At 40.3% G+C, this 14116-nt stretch overlaps 1 protein-coding gene across 2 annotated transcripts in view; it reads left to right on the top strand.

Annotated features, from left to right (window-relative positions):
• Window positions 1–495: 495 nt before the first annotated feature.
• The window catches only part of MAPRE2 (microtubule associated protein RP/EB family member 2), a 72247-nt gene continuing 58626 nt past the window's right edge, over window positions 496–14116 (top strand). For both annotated transcript variants that reach the window (XM_039703055.1, XM_039703053.1), the window contains exon 1: window positions 496–557. The gene's annotated coding sequence lies outside the window, so the exon portion shown is untranslated. The remainder of the gene's footprint in view (window positions 558–14116) is intronic.

The following is a 14116-nucleotide window of genomic DNA, read 5'->3' as shown; positions in this document are numbered from 1 at the left end:
CTGCTCAATGGCAGATTTTTTTTCCCTCTGAAAAGCTGTTCAGGCAAGTGCAGCAAGGCTCCAGTTGCATGACATGACAGTCATAACTGATTGCCTGTGCTCGGAAGAAGCCTGGTTGGATGAAGAAAGACCAGTGTGCCCCAAAATCATGAATAAACTCTAAATGCAGCACTGCATGAGGGAGCTCATAGACCTGCTACTATATCAGGGGGCATCTGATTGTTGTGCAGATGTGTTAGACACTGAGCCATTGTGAACACAGCTGAATTAGGGCATTGTAATGAAGGATTTCTGCTCATTTCAATTTTCAGCATACAACTATTCACTGCTCAGCCAATGCAGACAAAGACCATCCAGTGAATCTTTTTTTTTTTTTTTTACGACTATTGCATCACTGCTCAGCCAATGCAGACAAAGACCATCCAGTGAATCTTTTTTTTTTTTTTACCCCTCCTATTTAGTAGCTGAACTAAAGATTTCATGTTTTCTTTTCAGTGCCAAATTGCTGCAAGGAACAATTCAAGCCGGCAACCAGGGAAAGTGTTTGGATGCTCAAAGTAAGTATGTTTGTGTATTTGTGGTTTTTTTAGCCAAGAACTTGTGTTTGATGTCTGTAAGGCAGTAGCTAGATAAGTTTGGTATCAATAACAAGTGATATTGCTTTCCATAATCTTTGACTATGTAATAGCCATGAAACAAAACTGATGAAAGCTAAACAAGAGGCCACTGACCTCTCAAATAATTAATTAATTAATAATTGTATCCTAAATATAATAAGTATTTTGGGGCTTTTTTAGTGGAGTAAGAAGGAAGTGGTGGCAGAAAGGAATTAAAGAAACCCCAAAAACTAGAAGTGAACAACGAATCTGACTTCTTCCTTCTACTTGGGAGATTTTAGAAATTGTATCCTTCCCTGCTTTTGTTTTGTTAACTGTTAGCTCTTCTGCGCTTTATTAGCACTTCCATCCTAATGTTAAATGGAAAACATGAAGCACAAATACGGAGTTAGCAATTAATGCCACATAGAATTCGTAAGGTGCTGTCCCTTTTTAGATCCCCAGCCATGGGAGTTTAACTTCAACCATCCAGCCTTAAGCTTGGCATCTGTGAAATGTGCTCAGGAAGTCACCTGAGGAAAGTGATATCAGCCCAGTGATATCAGACAGGAGGCCCACAAGGTGGCAATGTTTAGAAAGCCTTCAGAAGGGATGTGCCCTGAACAGATCTGTGCTTCCTGCAGTTACCATCACTTGCTGCCCTTGTACCATTTCTGCTGGGTCGGTGCTGTTAAGCAGAAAATGCCAGTGTTGCCAAAATGGAGTGTAGGGTAGCTGGTACTAAACCTCTTGTTTGAACGGATTCATCATTGCCAGTGCTCACCATACTCCACTGGATACCATTCCTGCCTTTTCCCTTGGAAGGAATGTGCTGCAGCATTAGTGGTTTGCAATAGCTTGGGGCTTCTTTATGCATAGCTAGTGATAAACATATGCACGGCGCTGAAATGGTGCTCAGGTTGTGTAATGAAGAACTTCCATTTTCAAAACATACTGCTGCGTTTTTGCTAATGCTTGCAAAGCTGTTACAGTGTGTAAGTAAATGCTAACTTTGGATGTAGGAGGCAGCTCAGTTTGCAGTGATACCTTGTGCTACACAGCTAGAAGTGAGAAGACTTGCTTTACTGTGAAACTGGGGGGTTGCTCCAGGTTATGTAATGCCCTGCAAAAAAAAAGAGAAAAAAAAAAAAAGAAAGAAAACTTAAATATGTTTGCAGAAAGGTTTCTCTAGATACATGATAGATGTGAGAAACTATTCAGGATAAGTTCTATGGTAAATACAAGAATTGCCACCAGCAATTGCTCACCAGTGCAGACACAGGTGAGTAGGAGAGGGACAGTTAAACAAGGAATCACATGGTCCAGATAGATCAGATTGCAAGGCTAACTTCAATAGCAATTAGCAGACATGTGGGGGCAAGTGTACTTGGAGATTCTCAGGACAATCAGCCTATAATTTGGTCAAAAGAGGCTTGTATGCCTCAAGGATTAAACAATAAATCTGGACTACAGGAGGCATCTAAGAGCAAGAGCTAGGAAAATGTAAGGTTCCCCACCATGGATTCAACCCTTCCCAGGAAGGTGTTGCAGATGGAAATGCAGCAGGACAATGCCCTGTGCTGAGCCACAGAGGCTTTCATCTGTTGCTGTCTGCTCTGGCATGGAGTAGAGGCTGCTCCCTGAAGTCGAGCTTCATCACTGCGGTTATACTGGCATTGTCACAAGCACTTGGAAACAACAGGAAATCTAAGGAGAACTGTGAGCATGGAGATAGTGCACAACCACCAAGTGGACATTTATAAAAGCAGACTGCATCCTACCTGTCTAACAGAAACTTATCTGACATGTGCAGATTTCCTGCAATGTGCAACCCTTTCTGGAAAGCAACAGACAGTTTTCCAGTGTATTCCCAAAGGATTGCTGCTCACTGTTTAGCCTTTCCTTTTCAAATCCTTTCGTTCTTATGGCCTATTATATATCTAAATGAAGATCTAGTTATCAGCCTTCTAATACCAGAGATTCATTATATTGCTGCAGAATTAGCTGAGCTATTGCAATTCCAAATCCATGTAACATGCTATTATACACTAGTCTTTCCTTAGGAAACCTTCTGGACAGGTTTCAGTGGCTTTGAGCCTGAAAAATATGTGTATTTTTTCATGGAGTTAAGTTATTTGGACAACAACATGAGGGATGGATACTGGAATATTCAAGAAATTTTATAGATCTCGTATTAGGTGCTCTCATGTGCAACATGCAGATAAGGGGCCTTTTGGCAGTAGCATTTCCTTGATTGATGCACTATCACCAAAACAATTACAATACATCCTAACATTAGAAAGCAAGGCTGGATTCTATTGGAACATTAACTCGGGAATTACTTGTTAGACTTCAGTTATTGTGAGATAGGGGAAGAGAAAGAAAATAGATTGAGAGTGTGTGCATATGTATATATCTACATGTGTATATGAAGTATGTTTCTATGATGAACTACTAATTCATTAAGTGTTCAGCGGAGATCTGAACAAAGGCCTGTGTGAGCTTTTTTCTTCCCTGCAGACATAAATATTCTCTGGTTGTTCATGATAAAGGTGCATGTGCTTACCCAAACCAGGCAGACTAAATAATTGCTTCCTCTCACTCCTTTCTCCTTACCTCCCAGCACCAGAACTGGTGCAGAATAAACACTATTTCTAAATGAGGGCACTTTGTTTCCCACTCAGTTCCTTGCCACTTGTTTCCCCCAGCTGTTTTCAGCAATGTCCAGTAAAGAAGACTTGACTTTCCTTCAGTCAAAAGACTAAGGAAGTGTAAAATAGGTGAACTTCTGAGCTGAGGGGGGTTCTTTTAAAGCATTTTCATTCTGTGGAAACATCGTAAAGTCTCCCAAAATGCATGGAGGACATCTGTTGAGGAGTCGGTCCTGTACAGGACACAGACGCTTTATAGAGCCAACATGAGAAAACCAGAGCCCTAAGGCCTGAACCTGAGGGAGCAAAGTTAACCAAATGGAATGTTTGTTTATGGCTGTGCACTCACCAGCCCAATTCCCTTAATTTAGGAATTGGGTAGCTTGGATGGCCTTTTATGGTGCTGTCTGAAGATATTCTGAACTTTGGGGTGATATTTATTTTTCCAGTACCCGATACCAAAAATTATCCCACAGGAGCTCAGCAACGCAGCTGATGATTCATCAGGAATGTAACTTTGCTTTTCAAAAAAGATAACGTGTGGTTTTGTTCAGAGTTAATGAGATCCTTTCCAACACAGAAGTTGTCAACAGCACTGACACACATTTACAGTTACAAAAACACATAGCCTTGTGGTTGGGGGTTTTATTAAATAGAAACCTCATTTTCTACTGTAACGAGGAAAAGGCACTGTTTTCTTGCCACTAGTACCTTTTGTACTCAAAGTGTTAGAAGCCTTTTGTTATTATTATTGTTTTATACACAATGTGGCTGTTCAGAGGTTACAAAATGGTGCCACTTAATGCCAGGACTGCTGAATCCATGATAATATAAAATAATCTATACATAAAAGAGATAGCCTTGTTTCTAGTCATCTTTTATTGCCTTCTGCATCTTGCTTATCAATGGTGCTTCATTAGGAAGCTGGAGAATGTTCATTAAAGGATGATTCAAGTAATGATTTGAGTTTTGCTCCAGCAGAAAAAGAAACCATAAAACCTTGAAAAATATTAATCCTTGTCATATATGTCAAATATTTATAGTGCATGTACATGCTATAAAAATAACCGTGTAATTTTTCAAAGCAGTTTCTAGGTTTTATAAATAAAACATTGCATGTCCCTCTGCTGTAGTGTGGTAGGCACCAGGGAGCTTTCCTGGCCTCTCTTCCCATGCTGCTGCATCTGCACAGCAGGCATTGGGATACTGAGCTGTAGTGCTCAGGGCCTCCAGCAGCAGAGGAAAATCCAGAGGTGGACAGGCTCCAAGTATCAGCATTTTTTAATATTTCTCTGCAATCACTGGAGCTGGAAACTTTGCTTTTCATTAGCTGACTGCTTAGATTCTTACACACTTCAGTTGCTCCATGATCTGCAGCTTGCAGAAAATCACCCTGTGTAGTGAGTCAGAGTAAAGTGGGAGTCACTGGCAATGCACAGCACACTAATGAGGTCAGGTGGAAGCAGCACATAAGTTGTTCTTACAGTAAAATCATTCCTTATAATAATGGCTTCTTCAACCTTCTTAGAGACTCGTTTAGCACTAGGTCAAGTATGAGAAGGCCACAGTTGTGCAGAGTGCTGTTGTGTTACAATACAAGGTGGCAAAATTAGAGGTTTTCAGGTCTTGGGACCTAGTAATTTGTTGTACTCAAATCCAAATGTTGTAATCATCTGTAGCATCTTGTATGTCTGCTCCTACCTGAGCCTGGAGCAGGCACAGGAACAGGCATTTGGTGGGAGGTGCAAAGGGGCACAGGGGTAAAGTCAATGGCAGCTGGCTTGAGCCTTAAAATCCTCAGCTGGAGATCTGCCACCAAAGTGTGCCCATCATGTTAAAAATCCTCTCTGAGTCATTAGACAGGCCAGGTACATGTCCTGGGTACCATTTACTGTGGGCTGGGTACCATTTACTGTGGGAGCACCAGTTTTAAGTCTCCCAGTACCCATTCCTCATAGAAGGAAGCTGGCAGTGCCCCTGTCCTCAGGTTTGTGCAGTGGCTTCCATTAGAACTTCATCCTCTTACAGAAGGTCTGGATTTGGCACAGCACTAATGACCTGAGCAGGATGTGTGGGATAAATGCCTTCTGAACAGCACTACAGGGAACTACCCTTACATCATGGTGTAGGTTTTTAAACAAATAACTAATTCTTGTCTTGTGTCTGTATAAAAGAACAATATTGACTGTGCTCAAGTATTTCAGGCTTGATCTAATTTCATAGCTAGGATCGTTTTTGTGTAATGTAAGAGGCTTCACATAATCACTCTTTTAAATCTACAGCTTATGTTTGACAAGTGGGTCATTGGTTAATGGAAGCAAGTAAATCCAGCTGTTTATCTTTTCAGTAAGACCATGCACTTTCTGTATGCTCTTGTCTGCTCAGAATGGAGACATGTCCATTTTTAAAGACCCTCCCTCTATTTCAGAATAGGGCGTTAGCTTTATCTTATATTTCATTTCTTCCCTACATTCAAATAAAATAAAGACATCATATTACTTCTGCTAGTATCCCACCTGACCTGCAAATTTGTTGCAGCAGTTGTGGTACTATTTATTTAATTACTAAGTGTGATTTTTTTAAAAGTTGTTAATTTGAAATCATGAGGAAATTTTACTGCACTGTTGATTAAAAGTTTTCTTGCTCCTTTATTTCTCCTGCCCAAGTCCTCAGTATTTCTGTGTGTTGCTCTCAAGAGATTCACATTCCACTAAAGCAGAACACCAGTAGCTTTCTCCCAGATAGCTTTAACTCTTAACATTTTTTGGGTAACTTGAAATTTCAGGGTTTCAGAAAATGCTATGTAAGCCTTCTGTAGGGTCCTAGCATCTAAATAAAGCACTTGCAGCACTAGGTTAATAAAGTGCTCAAAGTATTAATGGAAACTTGGTCTAATAGGTCAAGCTCCAAAAGCCCTCTTAGGGAATGTCTGTCAGCAACATACTTTTGCGACACAGTTTTCACATATTCTAATTTTTTTCAATTCAGACTACTAATATAAGTGTAATGTGATTAAAGCTGTCTATGAAAATTATTTTTCCTCTTCATGCAAAAGCTATTTTATTAATAAAAGACTTGGCATAAACACTAAGATGATAATGAGCATTAACTTGCCAGGGGAAAGAGTCTGTTTTCCATCAATAAGTGAGAAAACTAAAACTTTCAGATTAGTTAGGTTATTGTGTTAAGTAGCAATTAAATTATATTCAACACTTTTTTGCTCCCAAGTGCTCTAGTACTTGCAAATAGAAACTATTACTTTAGCAGTGTGTTACAGCTCTAAATTCTTAACAAGTTTAAAGGCAAGTGGGTAAGAAATTCTCAGAAAGTAATGAGCAGAATTCCTCAGATGCTTGCATTTGGCCAGCAAGGAGCCTGAAATAGCTGAAAGCAGGTCTATTTGTCTATGGGAAGACAAACTTCTGTTTAAAAATGTTGTGTGTAATACATGTATTTGCTCTAGCCCAAAGAGGAGGCACTCCCTGATTTCTCTGTGAGCTAGAGATCACAAACAAATCCTTGGCAACCTAGTTTTTCAGAGGCGCTGAGGTGCCTCAGGGATTTCGGCTCTTTGGTGTGTTAATGGCAGCAATGTGTCACACGAGGTGTGTGAATCCCAGCTGTGATGCAGCCTTTAAATACAGGTGTCACTTCTTGGGGTGGCTGCTTGTGAAGGTTCGTGCAGCTCAGCAGGCAGGGCTGCAGCCCATTCCTCTCGGCCGGGATGAAGTGAGGAGTAATTAGCTAATGACAGTATGTTAGCTGGACAATAAGTATGCTGGGGACTTGTCCGAGGGAAGGAAACCAATTTGACCCAGGTTCTCTGCAGGTGGCTGAGGAAGGGAAGTGGAAATTGCCCAAGCCTACAAAGGATTATGCCTGACAAAGGAAGAGTGGGAAAGAATGGGAGAAAAAACAATGGAGAAACCTCAGGTGTGGAACAAATCCTGAGATAAAAAGGAGGAGGCACTCATGCAGTTGTAGCAATGGAGAAGAAGGATTGGATTTGCTTAGCTGCAGAGCTGGAAGTACTAAAAAGATTTAGAAAGCCACCCATGGAAGAAAGGATGGAGATGCACCACACTGGTGCTGGGGATGACGCTTGCACAGACTCGTGGTAGTAAGTGTTTTGTGGAAGCTGGTCATAACAGCAGGGCCTGTTTCTGAGCTTGTAAAAATGAGGAAAGATGGCAGAAATCAGTTTTTGTAAAATGCTATGAATGTCCCAGATAAAAAGCAGCTATCAGGAGAAAGGAAGGTGGCACACAAATGGAAAAGCACACCACTTTCTGTGTAACTTCTTGGCATTTGGGCAACGAGACACCTTGGCTCTGAGAGAGAGTGATTTGTAGCGTGCTCCAGGGTCCTGAGGAAACGAGAGTATTTTGCAGCAAGGCACTCACTGCTAGGTTTTTGGGCTGGGGCTTGCAGTCACAGAAACACTCACACACTACTGAATGACTTGGCAGTGTGATTTTGATCCTGGTCAGGCATGAATGCGCAATGGGTTTTTTTAACGTTAGCTAGAGCATGTAATACTGTTTATGTTGGCTTTTTGCTGGGTGTGGGAGGACAGACATTTAATTAACAGTTTCCTGGGACGAAATAACCCCTTCAAATCCCAGTTTGTAAAGATCCAGTCTTTGTCAGCTGAATGGTGAAACATTCTTGATCCAGTAAAATTTAATAGACCATCTGCTGGAATAACTACTTTCTTGTGCCAGCCTTCTCCCTTCCTCTTTAGCAGTGGTGAGCACCTTGGGCAGGTCAGACAGGTCTAAATCAATTGACTGCAATGCCTTCAAAGCGTATCACCAACATTTTCAGTGTAGAGCAGTAAGAAGGTATATCAGAGATGGAGATTGTCCACTCGCACTCGATTTTATCACCTTTTTACCTTTTTCCAGACACCCCTCCTGAGCCCCAAGATTCTTCAACAGCTGAAAATACATAAATAAATGCTAGACTTAGTCTCTCACATTTCCAAGCCCTTCCGGGCTTTTACCATTTATAACTTGTTTTACTGGTTTTGTTTAAGATACCAATGTCTTAAGCTCTGACTTTTCCCAGCAGTAACAGTCATAAACTATAATGTGTGGAAACATGAAAATCTCAAATCGTTCTCTTCTAGAATATTAAGCTCCCTTTCATTTAATTCAAATTTTATCATCCTCTGAAAAAAATGAAGAAATCCAGATTACCTGAACATTTTGATGCTTTTATTTTGGCTTTCCATTGTCTTTACATCTGAATTCTTCAAAACAAGCCTAGAAAACTAGTTAACACCTCGGTGCTAATGGAAGTGAAAAGCTCCATCTAAAAAAATTCCATGTAAATGCATGTGAATGAGCCATGAGCCAGTCTCCAGTCTCAATTCCTTTCAACCGGTATTAAAGACACAGGAATCCTTACTCAAAGCATTTATTGATCACAGCATCCATATCCAGGTTTTTAGATTACAGCAGCTCCACAAGGTGTGCCTGAAACTCTGCTTTAGCCCAGTGGATATCACTGAAAACAAGGGTAACAGGCACTAAAGAACTCCAAATTTTGGGTTAGTCTGGAGTTGATGGAAGTAAAAATTCCTTCTCTTTGGAATCATTCCTCACTGAAGAATTTCCTGCTCTCACGGGAGTTTTTTGTTATGTAGAAAGGATAAAAATGTTCCGGCTATTCGGTGTGAACTTCTTATGTTTTAAGTAAGGAATCCTTTGATGTATACTGAAGAATGCTTCTTTCTGAATAGGAATTTGGGGAGTTGATTCTTTAAAGCAGCTGGATTCAGCTAATTTGATTTAATAAATGTCCACTAAACCAATTTATTAATTTTAATCCAAGAATTAATATTAAAAGTAGACAATTAGTCTTAAAATATCTTATTCAAGGGTTTTTGAAATCCTATTCCTGTGAACGTAAGTCCTTGTTTTATAGACAGTTTTTGAATCTTGAATTAATCCTCTGATTTCTATTTGATTTCTACAGTAACTATAAAAGGTAACTTTTATAACTGGTCTTTCTAAAGGAAAATACCCACAGTCTGTGGCTCTACAAGATATCTCTCTTTAGCAATCAATTCATGTATTAATGATCAGATTGGATTTGCAGCTCATAAGGCTAAATTTTCAAATACTCTTAGTGGACAAAGACTCCAAGATTTATTTTATTCTTCCTCACAGACACAGAACACTTTTAAAAATATTAAATGAGAGCTCTGAAATATAAATATGTCTGTATATTTAAAAATAGACTTGAATTACCTCATAGGGATGTGGTCCATGCACATTGTGTAATTGGGACAGACCTCTCTTTTTTTTTCCCTCTTTATCTGTGTCCCTCCAGGGAAGGCAAATAATCAAGACTTTGCTTAAAGTGGCAACACTAGAATCCCCAAGGGTGGGAAGCTCATTCTTTGTCTACAGGATGTCTGGAGTGATAAGTAGCTGTTTTAACAAAAGTTATGCAGTGTTTCTTTGTCCTGACAAAATTATCATTTGCTGTTTGTCATAGTGAGTTTAAATGCCCAGAAATATAAGGTATGGAATGAGCTGGCAGGATGGTGGTGGGACAATTTATTCAGGGCTGTGTAAACAAAGAGAGTCTATAAAGTTACAGTTTTGAGTTTTTACCTGAAGTGATTTTATGACACTCTGTTTTCTTTTGGGTTGATCAGTGTTGTTGACAGTATGTCAGCAAAATAGGAAGCACCAGTTCTGCCTAACCCAGGTCAGCTTGAAACTCACCATGCACCTCATCACGTCTGATATATGTGTGTTAGGTTAGGAACACTGCTGTTGCTGACCCCTTTATGGATGTTTCCGTGTGATATGTTACTGTCACAGGTTAGAACTGTGCCCTAGTTTAGGCTGGCACAAGCCAGTGCTCTCTAATAGACATTCAGTTGCAGACACCTCACTTGTACTTCTCACAGATAACATGCAAATCTGGATCTCCTGAATCTTCCGTTCCTAATCTGCTAAATGCAACTTTAGAAATTAAGCTGATTCTGATGCAGCCTAATTAAGTATGGTCATGGTTATACCCATCTTACTGACCCTCCTCATGCTGGGAATAAAGTATGTCAATGTACCTTAATGAATTGGGACTTCCTTGAGCAACCAAACTGTGTCCAAGACTTAACAGAGTAACTTCTTTTAGCTCTTTCCAAACTTTCTTCCTGAGTTGCTTTATTCACTTATTCTCCAATTTAAACATTGTTGGCCAACTCCTTCAGGAGAAAGAGACTGTTTCTGCATGGATTTCTTATAAACACACACACTTGAGTGCTAGAATTAACTGAGTTTAATCTACAGTGCCTAAATCTGTGGCTTTACAGGATTCTGTTAATCTTTGTTGTGATAACAGAAGACTATGAGGATAATTAAATGAGAAAAGCAGCCTACATTGCTCAGGACTGCTGCTTTCCAAAAGTCATTGCTACCTTTCAACTGTTTTTTGAAATGTAGTCTCAGGGGTTTTTTCCCCAGTGAAAAAAATGCACTTGTGACAGGAATGTTCATTAAACTCCTCAGAAAAGTGATGTACATGGCCCAAAATTCTTATACTTGCATGATGTTTGCTGCAGTTTGTAGCTGGGCTCTGTTCTGAGAAGATTGCAAGCAACACCATGCTGACTCCTTTACGAGCTTGAACATGAACAGAGATGTCAGAGATGAGGGATGCTTGCTGGCCACTCTAGGGTTAAATGTGTTTTTCTTAGTCTCACTCCTTATTCCTCCCACCGCCCCAAAGTTATCCAAGCGGTGGGGAATTTCTGCAATCATTAATTGTGTTTATAGTTTGGCTATGTCATGAAATACTCCCTAAAACCGTGCGTGTGGGTTTTTTTATCCCCTAAAAAATGTATCAGCAGAAGTCGCTAGCCTGGCCATCACCTCTGCTGTCAGAGGCTGTACATTGATTGCTTATCAGCATTAAAATATTTATAATTTATTTCCACATTAGCTGTCCAATATAAAATTCTGGCTTGAGTATGCCTGAGGTCTTTCTAATGCTGCATTTTGGGCTTTTAGAGGATTTTACTCTCAGGCATTATAAATTAGGCTTCATGGCCTTCCTACTGCAGTAAGTGAGGCTTAGAGCAAGTAAAGAGAGAGGAACTGAGAACAAAAGCTCTGAAGAGGAAGGAGGAACCAGATTTTGGAGAATGATGTGTAGGCCTGTTTCAGTACTTAGTAGTGTTACTGGATACTTAGTATCCAGTATTAGCTAGCATTCTCTCTACCTGGTTCACCCAGCAGAAATCAAAGGACTGGAATGCATGTGGTGTAGTAGTGGTGCCTTTTGCATCAGCAGTACACCTGGGACTTGCTGTGTTGCTAGAATGACATGGGAGCAGGATGTCACATCTCCATCTTTGGAGATTTTCAAGATTTGGATTGATTATGATCGTGTCATGAAATGTGACCTGATCTCATACTGGTGATGATCATGCTCCAAGTGGGAGATTGGACTGGATGACCTCTACAGGTCCCTTTCAGCCATTGCCTCTGTGGTCTCAGTGCTGAAGATCTATTACATCAGGTTTTGTAATTCCACCCTTCAGCATTAATTGCTTTCCTGGCTCTTTGCTTTGCTTAGTCAGCACATCACTTGTGAGTACTGGATTTCAGTACTTTCAGCATTCCACAGGTGGAGCTTTTTATTAACACCAAGGCTGACCTTCTATTCTTCAGATCAATTCTCTATTTTTGTGCCTAGTCCATGTAAAAATCTATAAAGACAGCACAGATATACAGACACCTAATAACAGCAACAGGTTTCCTTTTTCTTTGAAACCTTTAAGCTTAGAATGATGGAAGTGGGAAGAAGATTCTGGTGGCTTCCAGCATGTAAAGACAGCAGTTGTGCTTGTAGGCCACACAGTGCTCAGAAACAGAGGTGTAGGTAGAGGGAATGCCGTGCATATTGCATCCATACTGCACCTATGCAATCCATATTGCACCCCGAGCCCCCCAGGCCGTGCTAGATGGACTGAAGCACACTGAAAAATGTGCTTTCTGAAAACCAGTACCAGGCTTCTTTTGCTGATGCCTGGCTCAGCCTCCATAGAGGTAAGGTACTGTGCTGAGGCAGCGTGTGTTCTTCTGACCTTGAGTCCTATTGCAAGGCAAGAAGACGGCTGCAGCAAGGCTGCCATGCTCTCCTCACCTGCACTTCTCTTCTGTAGCTTTGTTGGTACATGTTTTAAACAGCTTTAGAGACTTCAATAAAGAAGCTTCCGTTCTTTGCCACTGGTGAACAAATAAAAATGTTTTTACAAGTTAAGGTTGCAGAGTGTTTTACTGCTTGCTCTCTAGCAGAGCAGGTAGGGTTATGTCTGGCAGATAAAGACCTGCTATAGATTATTTTTATGTTCTGTCACCACATAACATTTCTGGCTTATCCATGTTCTCAAGTGTTATTAAGACACTTACTGGCCTTTTTAACAGAATGGTTTTTGTTGCTTGTTTTGAAAAAGGCTCAAACATCGCTTCCTCCAATTATCAGATAAATTAAACATGTTTCAATGAAGCGTGCCAATTGCAAATGTCCATAGATTGGTTACTGAAAGATAAATATGAGTATATTTGAAAACTTGGAAGAAAGTGTAACTAAGATTCCCTGTCTTGATGTGCAGAAGACAGTAGCAAATTGGCAGACTAACTTGAGCTTTGTTAGAGATTGCTCTAAAATGTGTCAATCTATACATCTGATTTAAATCCAAGGAGATCGTCAGCAGTCCAAGTGTTGTGTAGTTGGTGTTATTTTGTTCACCTTACAAGCTTTCTGTGAATGGTTTATATTATTAATATAATCATGTAAACTAAGCTTTCAGTAGTGTCATTTCAGTCTGAAAGATTAAGTAAAAATTAGTTAAAATTTCATTAAGTCACTTTCTTTGTGCAGGAAAAAACCTGAGGCAGAAATCTGATCAAACTCATACTTCATGAGTTAAAATATCAGCATGTGTCTCTGAGAACGTATTAGAAGTACTCACATGGCTTTTGTTTGACCTATCATCTTAAGATTCTTTTTAAAAGAGAGTTGGATTTGAAGACATGCATTTTTTTAAGATGTTAATACATCAGCCCAAGTATTTTGCATCTAACAGCCATGAGGTCGTATAGATCTGTTTTGAGACTGTGCCTATAGCCACCCTGGTTGGTTTCTGCTTAGAGAAAACAATTTGTAAAGAGCTGGACAGTATTTTTCAACTGTGGTAGAAGTGTGGGTTTTGATGCACTGTTGGGACATGAGAGAGACTGTGCCTATAGCCACCCTGGTTTTTTCTGCTTAGAGAAAACAATTTGTAAACAGCTGGACAGTATTTTTCAACTGTGGTAGAAGTGTGGGTTTTGATGCACTGTTGGGACATGAGGATAGGTTTTGACCACGGTGAAGTTCAGGTCTGCTCCTGACCAGCACTGATCTGTGGTAATGTCAAACTTGGAAGCACATTCCTATTTAGGTAAGGGGAGATATGCAGAAATCATAGAGGTTTGCAGAGGGAAACGGACTGGGGAGGATGCAAAAACTCTTTTAGAAGAAGGGGAGGAAGAGATGAGGGTTGTGTGATTTGTGGTGCTAGCAGTGCCAGAAGATCAGTGCTACTGCCTTGGCAGGTCTCTTCCCTTCTTGTTTCTGATCCAAGGAAGATTTAGAAGGATGTGCCATCAAATGTTTTTTTCTGTGTAAGCCTGAGAGCAGGAAAATGCTGGAAATGTGCAATACAGCTTGACAGGTGTTATAATGTGCTCTCCAGTGAAGTTGTAAGCAGAGATACAGAGCTTGGTATCCAGAGCCTTGAACATCCTGGTGCTTGGGGTGGAAATGCAGGCGGAGTAGCAGACACAGGAACCGGGGGAAAAA

This window comes from Passer montanus, unplaced genomic scaffold (genome assembly GCF_014805655.1).
Source record: "Passer montanus isolate IOZ18808 unplaced genomic scaffold, ASM1480565v1 scaffold16, whole genome shotgun sequence".
Taxonomy (NCBI): Eukaryota; Metazoa; Chordata; class Aves; order Passeriformes; family Passeridae; genus Passer; species Passer montanus.
This window is presented reverse-complemented; position numbering and strand designations above follow the sequence as displayed.